The 6,000-nt window shown below is 44.1% G+C and overlaps 1 protein-coding gene across 3 annotated transcripts in view; it reads right to left on the bottom strand.

Moving 5' to 3' along the window:
• Positions 1-1,251: 1,251 nt before the first annotated feature.
• Positions 1,252-6,000, bottom strand: part of FBXL18 (F-box and leucine rich repeat protein 18) — a 29,906-nt gene continuing 25,157 nt past the window's right edge. Inside the window, exons 6-7 of one of the 3 annotated variants that reach the window (XM_034783718.1) lie at positions 4,368-4,615; positions 1,252-2,161 (exon numbers count right to left, since the gene is read on the bottom strand). The gene's annotated coding sequence lies outside the window, so the exon portion shown is untranslated. Of the gene's footprint in view, positions 4,616-6,000 lie in introns of all 3 variants that reach the window. The other 2 variants (XM_034783716.1, XM_034783717.1) reach the window with 2 other exon arrangements.

Genomic DNA, 6,000 nt, shown 5'->3' with positions numbered 1-6,000 from the left:
TCCAGTTGGGAGGTCACAGAAAAAGGTTTGATTAGTCGTGATTCAGACAGTTGATTATGTTTAACGCTTTCACCATTTCATTGTATTTCCTGGTTTTATTTATTAACTTCTAGATTCCCTTCTCTCAGGTTAAATGAGTCTCTGAAATAAGGATGCTGTAATTTCACTCAACTACACAAACTGACTCCTAATACCCCCTGAGTCACATTTGCTGCAGTCAGATTGGTCAGCTCCTTCCTGTACTGGTAACAAGTACACAGGTCTGAAAGTACACATTATTTAGCTTGGCCAGGGCATGGGGACCAGGTGGCTGCAATGCATTACTTAATCTACCTACCCACCTTGAGAACTTGGGCTCAAATTTAGAGTAGGCAACGTTCATATGCAAGTTACAGTCTCAGCTTGGTGCTAGACAGACAAGGGGGAGGATTTTCAGGACTGGGCATGTGAAGTCACCATTGTTCTGCCTGCAATAGTGCATACACCAGTTAGCAGTTACAAGTTTAACTGGTCATTTTGTGCACAAAGTTACTGTGAATAGGCTTGTGCTATAAAAGTCTAAAAGTCTGGGAGTCAGGACCTGTCTCCATTAAATACATAACTGAGCCCCTAACTGCAAACAGTAGGGGTGTTCCAAGTCAAAACTGAAGTGGGTTAGCAGAGCTGTGTCCGAAAGCTTAGAACATTCCTACCCACAACATGCTTGGCTGTAGCCAGTACCAATACGGTCCTAAACATACCCATATAGCTTCTGTTTAACTTTAAACACAAAAGTGGGCCTCTTAGCAACATGTTTCTTCCCCCCCCCCCCTCGTTGTTGTTGAAGACAATAAAAAGGCAGGAGGCAATGAACTGGACCTGTTTTAAAATCAGTTTCACTCTTTATTTGAAATCTTTTACATGCCACAAATGTACATGAAAAATTGCACATTGAGAATGTGGTTCACTATTATGAACAAAGAGCGAGCTGTAAATACAAGTGTAAAACAAGTGCACAGATGGAGCTGTTAAAACTGAGGAGTTTGTCAGTCATTTGCAAACAGGCTGCTTGGGTTCCTGGTGTCATTTAGCACATCACAGGCTAAATCTTGATTTTGGAAGCCACCTCCTCTAGCTTTCATGTTTCGGTGTAACATACGTCTTCACTCCCATTGTAACACAATTCTCTTACAGCAAGCTGAAACAACGGTTTCAGTAACAGTTATACCAAAAAAGTGGGTGTTACTTAGAGACCAATTGCTCCTTAAATTGTTTTTTTTTTTTAAATTCAACATTTTGACAACAAAGTTTCACCCTCTGTTTATATAGGAGTGAATATAGGAGATTCTCAACAGAATAGGGACTTTACACGGACATTTTTCAAAGAAAATTCTGACAAAAAAAAATTTCCCTAGCAGCCTTGGGCAGAGTTGCAGCTTCCACTTCAAAGGAGAAACTTCAAAAACAAATTCGATGTCCTAATGGTTTTGTGCTACATTACTTAATTGTCATCCAACTAATTAGCAATGCCTGATTTCACATTCTCAGTACGTAGAAGTTGTTCACATAAGAGGGGCTACTTACAACAAAATAAATAAATAAAACAAGGCACCAGGCATCCAGACTCCTGTGACAGTAACATAAAATGCTACACTTGAGCATTTACAAAGCTAAAATAAAAAACATTTAGTAATTAAACCTAAATTGATCGGCCTTCTTTCAGATCTAGGAGTTTTGAATTTCCAATGGGGGGTGGGAGGAGGGATGTATGTATGCGTATATATATATATATACAGTGCTAGTATGATGTAGATCTTTTACAATTCTAATTATTTCCCTATCACCAAGTAAGATCAGGATCAATAGATGGTACAAACTGACCCCTCTCCCCAAGCGTCAGGAGGAAATAAAAGAGCGAGGAAGAAGGAGAAGTGAGAGTGTCAGAGGTCAATGCCACTGAAAACAATAGATATCGATGTCTCCATTCATTTCAAAACAGCAGAAAGGTCAATGTCTCCCTTGCTTCATGTTTTATGGCTGAGATCCTGCTGCTAACAGCAACCATGTTAATAGCCAGGCATCATCCATCCTTTTATCATTACTTCTAACCAGGTTAGCCATTTTGAAAATTCAAAGGAAGCTGGAAAGCAGCCGCCGAGGGAGGGAGAAGAGGGGAGCTGGCCTGGAAATTAATGGAAGAGATGTTTTTCATTAGTGTTAGAGACTGCATCTCCCCCTACCTGGGCTCTGCTTCCTTCTGGTTTGTCCCTCGCTGCCCCCGAAAAAATGAAAAGGGCCTGAGGCAACGTCCCTTCGCTATTAATCATTATTCCCTCTACAACATCCCAATCGGTTTCTATGGAAATGATTCTCCTGCTAGAGAGCCTTGGCTGCCTATGCATCTAATCGAACAGGGAGGCAGCCTACGGACCCTGCAATGGAGAGAGAGATTTTCTTCTGCAATAGCCAAGTCATGTTCACGTTGCTCCTTTTCCAGACTTATTCTCCTCCTGGTAGGAGTGTGAAAGGCTTTGGCTGGACACAGCATCAGCCAGGATCAGCACTGGATTTAGTCTCCCATGAGCAGATCAAATAAGCTACCGCACCACCTGGAGTATTAACTTTTTGCTAAATTAAGTATCGGGATTTTGTTTCTGAAGTTACGAGACCCCCACTGCAAAAGGTGAAAGGCTGGACCTACAAGGTGCTGAGCACCCGCAATTCTCACTGGGATAAACAAGAGTTGAGGGCTCTTGGCAAGCCCGATAGTAGCACTCATCTGCAAGACTTTCATCCCTTCCTCTCAATACGAGGAGAGCAATGGAGAAGTCGTTTAGCCCAGTCACCGGCAGTCATGGGGCAGCCCGTTGCCAGCAGCAGGGTAAGTCCCAGTAACAGTCAGCTAAGGAAGGTGACCGCCGCCTATGGGAGTGTTAGTAGTATATGGTTCATATGGCCTTTCACAGGGAATAGAAATGCTCAACAGCAGTTTCCATTGTTGGGAAGCTCCCCAGTGCCCTGTTTATTCTGTGTTTTTAACTCTGTCACCTGAGACAATCAGGATATTGATATTGGGATTGCAGCTGGCAGCACCTGGACTCTACTCCACCTTGGGCCACGTTAGGAAACTCAAGACAGCTGCTCTAATTCATCCCATTTTCCCCTCCTCCTAAATTAGCACTGTCCTCGGTTGTTTGTCCTCCAAGATGGCCAACACTTTAGAGCTTTACAATAGCCTAATGTGACCTGGGAGCCAGATGAGGGACTTGAGGCACAGAGAGGTTGAACAACTTGCCCAAGATCACACAATGAGCAAGTGGCAGAGAGGAGACTGAAAACCAGCTCCCAGTTTGATGCTCCAGCCAATAGATCAAGCTGTCTCAATTCTCTTTAAACTCTTTTCTTACCGCTGAAGTGCCACACCGCAGGGTGACAGGTTAGCATCACTCCCAGCACTCGGGAAACCTGATGACGTGATATATTGTTGCTGTACCATGAGTGGGTGGGAGGGTTTTAAACAAGGTGCCAAATGAGAACCCAAACAGAGCTTTGCCAAAAGGCAGAGGAAGAAACTAACAGGATTACATTCCCTTTAAGGTGCCTTTTTTCGACTCATTTGATCCAGTCAGCTTCTCCTTACCAAAAGCTAAAACCACTTTAAAAAAAGCCTAGAACCCACCAGGCAGCAGGAATAGAAAGCCATTTTGTTAAACATGTTTTGGCATCAATGATCTTGTGACTGTAACTTTTAATTTAACTTTAGCATCCGATCCAGTTAGCGTCAAAATGCATCCATCCAAACACTTGCAAAGAACGGGAGTTTGTGGCCTACCCAATGGTTTGCTAGCAATGGAGCCCACTGCCAGAGGAACGGTCAGAGTTCTGATCTAATAACTGGTGCTCCTTCACTGTCCGGCAGGGACCGGGAGCACCGCAGAAGCAGCCCCTGTGGGAAGGGCACCTGATGCGGTTCAGGGTGCTCAAGAGAACGGGGTGAGTCAGACAATCGTCTCATCCACAGATGGCAGGGAGGGATTTTTGGAGTGGAGGGGATGGAGAGTAAACAAAAAAGGGCATTTTGTGTCAAAGAAAAACTAGGAACAAGAACAACGACAAAAAGTCCTCCCCAAAAACTGCACATGGAACCTTAATGCTGACTATGCTTTGAATCCCATATACTTCTCTGCTCAGAACATATGGTGCTATGTTTAATAGCCCAGCACTGCCAATTGGGGACTATTAGGGTGGGTTCTTTTCCCAGTATAAACGTTGCAGAATATAAATTGTAATTAACACCGATGCCAAAATAGCACTTAGAGAAAATAAGCACATTATTAACATCTGGTGACTCCTGCCTGGAGTGCAGAAGCAGCGAAATTCTCACTCACAGTCAGGAGGCTCTGTAGCAGGGATGCAGAGCACGGTCCCACCGTTCGGGGGTGAGGATTCTTTTCGGTCCCTTTAGCATAATCTGAAGTGCGACTGGCTGGCCTTTCCTAGCCCTTATTCTGAACGTTGCGGTTCATATTGAGATCACAGACCTGCTTACGTGAATACAGATGTCTAAGCATCATGCCACGGGCAATACAATAATGGTCGTATACATACTTGATAAAGGGATCCACTCCCATTTTACCTAGAGGTAGGAAAGAATCTCTTTACAAAGGAACTGACCTTCATGAAGCATATTTTATCACACCAACACAGTTTTTAAAAGAAAGGACTAGGAAAATCATGGACCTATTAGAACATACCTTTTTGAACAATAGAGCCAGATCTGAATCGATTTTTTTCTGCCTATTCAGCAGATATCACAGAAATCAGATCCTTCCAGCAGGAAGAAAATGGGAGCTGGAAGTTTCTTCGTAACTAGAATCCATTGAGCCCCATTACTTGTTAGAAAGAGAAATCCCCGCTCCAGTGCAAAAGGGTTCTTACCTATAGCATTCAGGCACCACACTATACACTACTTGAGGCCACTGTTTATTGGCTAGGATAGTTCCCATGATGGACTGAATATCAGAGAACTGTCTCCAGACCTGGACCCACTCACCTTTCCCTCTGCTCCACACTGAAGTTGCTAGGGGTTCAGGAGGAAAAGAAATGCAGCTTTAGTGATGCTTCAATATCTCCTCATTACCTAACCCCAATAATCTGTGTTGGAGAAGGATCTACTCAGCAACTGCACAGAACGGTCTCACCTGGACAAAGCAGTAATTTATTTTCCTGCCCCCCCCAAAAAGTACATCTGCTTTGTGAGGGAGAAAGGAGCCCAGCCTGACAAAGAAGGGGGCTCAACCAAGCCACAGATACAAGAAGAGGTTGGAAGAGAGAGACAGGATTCTGGAGACAACTAGATAGAAAACAGTGGTAGGACCCCAGCGAAGGGGTAACAGCTACCTACCTACCCATGCTTAACAGAATTCTCCCCACACACACACGTCAGGGATATTTTGGAAACCTAGTTTAGTTCTGGAGCACCTCATCCAGTGGCCCAGCAGTGAGGGGCTCTGGCTAAAGCTGCGGAAATGCTACAGGACACCTGCTTCACGCAAAAGCATAAAACCCATCTGCTTATTTATTTAATAGCTACAAGACTAGCAGCTCGCACTCCCACACCCTTGCTAGCCAATCTGTCCTGTGGGAAGGGAAAGGGAAAGAGAGCTTCGATCTGGAAGTCCCACTCAGTGAAGGGGCTGCTGAAAAGAGAGTGTACAGAAAGAGAAGGCAAAAATTAACTACTTGATGCTCTTAAAGGGAAGGGTGAGCTCTAAAGCAAAGAGGAGTACACATGTGCTCCGATGGGTTAATTGGGTAATAAATGGCGAATGCTGAGAAAGTATCAATGAGCACACGTATAGTTAGGTCCTCTTTGTACACATATGGGTTGCATCAGGCTGGCCCATGATTTAACGTGTAGGACAGGATAAACAAGTCTGGAAATTTTTAAGCAGCGGGAACAAGACTAGAGAAAAGTGTCTGAAGCCTGCGTAAAGATCTATTCTGCTATCCAATCCACCC

The sequence above is a fragment of the Trachemys scripta genome, chromosome 10 (assembly GCF_013100865.1).
Source record: "Trachemys scripta elegans isolate TJP31775 chromosome 10, CAS_Tse_1.0, whole genome shotgun sequence".
Lineage (NCBI taxonomy): Eukaryota > Metazoa > Chordata > Testudines > Emydidae > Trachemys > Trachemys scripta.
This window is presented reverse-complemented; position numbering and strand designations above follow the sequence as displayed.